Source organism: Marmota monax, unplaced genomic scaffold, assembly GCF_021218885.2.
Source record: "Marmota monax isolate L192 unplaced genomic scaffold, Marmota_monax_Labrador192_F-V1.1 WCK01_AAM20220418_F8-fsc01306, whole genome shotgun sequence".
NCBI classification, from domain to species: Eukaryota; Metazoa; Chordata; class Mammalia; order Rodentia; family Sciuridae; genus Marmota; species Marmota monax.
The window spans coordinates 52,344-55,539 of NW_026693332.1; the positions used below are offsets into that span (position 1 = coordinate 52,344).

The 3,196-nt window shown below is 51.2% G+C and overlaps 1 pseudogene; it reads left to right on the forward strand.

The window, feature by feature from the left end:
* The first annotated feature begins 346 nt into the window (after positions 1-346).
* LOC124101048 (transitional endoplasmic reticulum ATPase-like) lies at positions 347-2,991 on the forward strand (annotated as a pseudogene).
* The last annotated feature ends 205 nt before the right edge of the window (positions 2,992-3,196 follow it).

A 3,196-nucleotide genomic window follows, 5' to 3' on the forward strand; every position in this document is an offset into this window, starting at 1 on the left:
AGTTGTTGGTGGCTGAGTATGTTTTAAATTCATAGGGATCTTGTGATGGGTAATCTGGAAGATGTGAGAGGTTCATTGTGTGCTTAGAAATAGATTGTGTCCTCAGCTAAGCGTTTGCAGCAGTCCTTGGAGTCTTCCGCTGCCGCTGCCTCCTCGCGAATCAGCCAGCGTCTCCCGCCCGCCCGCAGCCCGAGTGCCACTGGGAGGAAGCCAGAGGGAGGCCCCCTGTGGGTTTGTAGCTGCTGCTCGCCATCCCTCCCCCAGCCTGGGAGAGCATAGCCCCGGCCCAGTGGGTCGCCTGCCACTCTTGTAGCCCTTACCCGCGGGCCGCCACAGCTGCCGACCAGGAGAGGCGCTCGCCATGGCCTCTGGAGGCGATTCAAAGGGTGATGACTTATGAACAGCCATTCTTAAACAGAAGAACCGTCCCAATGGGTTGATTGTTGATGAAGCCATCAATGAGGACAACAGTGTGGTATCCTTGTCCCAGCCCAAGATGGATGAACTGCAGTTGTTCCGAGGTGACACAGTGTTGCTGAAAGGAAAGAAGAAGCGGGAAGCTGTGTGCATTGTGCTTTCTGATGACACATGTTCTGATGAGAAGATTCGGATGAATAGAGTTGTTCGGAATAACCTTCGTGTACGCCTAGGGGATGTCATCAGCATCCAGCCATGCCCTGATGTGAAGTACGGCAAACGTATCCATGTGCTACCCATCGATGACACAGTGGAAGGCATCACTGGCAATCTCTTTGAGGTATACCTTAAGCCGTACTTCCTGGAAGCTTATCGACCCATCCGGAAAGGAGACATTTTCCTTGTCCGTGGTGGGATGCATGCTGTGGAGTTCAAAGTAGTGGAGACAGATCCCAGCCCTTATTGCATTGTTGCTCCAGACACAGTAATCCACTGTGAAGGAGAGCCTATCAAACGAGAGGATGAGGAAGAGTCCTTGAATGAAGTAGGCTATGATGACATTGGTGGCTGTAGGAAGCAGCTAGCTCAGATAAAGGAGATGGTGGAGCTTCCTCTGAGACATCCTGCACTCTTTAAGGCAATTGGCGTGAAGCCTCCTCGGGGAATTCTCCTCTATGGACCTCCTGGGACTGGGAAGACCTTGATTGCCCGAGCTGTGGCAAATGAGACTGGAGCTTTTTTCTTCCTGATCAATGGTCCTGAGATTATGAGCAAGTTGGCTGGTGAGTCTGAGAGCAACCTTCGTACAGCCTTTGAGGAGGCTGAAAAGAATGCTCCTGCTATCATATTCATCGATGAGCTAGATGCCATTGCTCCCAAACGAGAGAAAACTCACGGGGAGGTGGAGCGGCGTATCGTATCACAGTTATTGACCCTTATGGATGGGCTAAAGCAGAGAGCACATGTAATAGTTATGGCAGCAACCAACAGACCCAATAGCATTGATCCAGCCCTACGGCGATTTGGTCGCTTTGACAGGGAAGTAGATATTGGAATCCCTGATGCTACAGGACGTTTGGAAATTCTTCAGATCCGTACCAAGAACATGAAGCTGGCAGATGACGTGGACCTGGAACAGGTAGCCAATGAGACTCATGGACATGTGGGTGCTGACTTAGCAGCTCTGTGCTCAGAGGCTGCCCTGCAGGCCATCCGCAAGAAGATGGATCTAATTGACTTAGAGGATGAGACCATTGATGCTGAAGTCATGAACTCCCTGGCAGTGACTATGGATGATTTCCGGTGGGCCTTGAGTCAGAGCAATCCATCAGCACTGCGGGAAACTGTGGTAGAAGTGCCACAGGTAACCTGGGAAGACATTGGGGGCCTGGAGGATGTCAAACGTGAGCTTCAGGAGCTAGTCCAGTATCCTGTAGAACACCCAGACAAATTTCTTAAGTTTGGTATGTCACCATCCCAGGGAGTTCTATTCTATGGACCTCCAGGCTGTGGGAAAACCTTGCTGGCTAAAGCTATTGCTAATGAATGCCAGACCAACTTCATCTCCATCAAGATCAACTGCTCACTATGTGGTTTGGAGAATCTGAGGCCAATGTCAGGGAAATCTTTGACAAGGCACGCCAAGCTGCTCCTTGTGTGCTGTTTTTTGATGAGCTGGATTCAATTGCCAAAGCTCGTGGTGATAACATTGGAGATGGTGGTGGGGCTGCTGACCGAGTAATTAACCAGATCCTGACAGAAATGGATGGCATGTCCACAAAAAAGAATGTTTTCATCATTGGCGCTACCAATCGGCCTGACATCATTGATCCTGCCATCCTAAGACCTGGCCGCCTTGATCAGCTTATTTACATCCCACTGCCTGATGAGAAGTCCCGTGTTGCCATCCTCAAGGCCAATCTGCGCAAGTCCCCGGTTGCCAAGGATGTGGATTTGGAGTTCCTGGCAAAGATGACTAATGGCTTCTCTGGAGCAGACCTGACAGAGATTTGCCAACGTGCTTGTAAGCTGGCCATTCGTGAATCCATTGAGAGTGAGATTAGGCGAGAACGGGAGAGGCAGACAAACCCATCTGCCATGGAAGTAGAAGAAGATGATCCAGTGCCAGAGATCCGCAGAGATCACTTTGAGGAAGCCATGCGCTTTGCCCGTCGTTCTGTCAGTGATAATGACATTCGGAAGTATGAAATGTTTGCTCAAACCCTTCAGCAGAGTCGAGGTTTTGGCAGTTTCAGATTCCCTTCAGGGAACCAGGGTGGAGCTGGCCCTAGTCAGGGCAGTGGAGGTGGCACAGGTGGCAGTGTGTACACGGAAGATAATGATGATGACCTGTACGGCTAAGTGATGGTGGCCAGCGTGTGGCGAGCTGGCCTGGTTGGACCTTGTTCCCTGGGGGTGGGGGCGCTTGCCCAGGAGGGACCAGGGGTGCGCCCAGGGCCTGCTCCATTTCTCAGTCTGAACAGTTGAGCTACCAGTCAGACTCTGGACAGGGGGTTTTTTGTTGCAAAAAATACAAAACAAAAGTGATAAAATAAAAGTGATTTTCTTTTGGGAGGTGGAGAGTGAATTAACCAACAGAGAATTGGGCCTTTGGGCCTGCGCCATTTCTCTTGTAGTTTGGGGCAGTGCAGGGGACCTGTGTGGGGTGTGAACCAAGGCATTACCACTGACTCCTACAGTAAAGCATCTGCACGTCACTCAATGCTGCCCGAGCCCTCCCTTCCCGTAGCCAACCTGGGTAGGTGGGTGAGGGGCCACA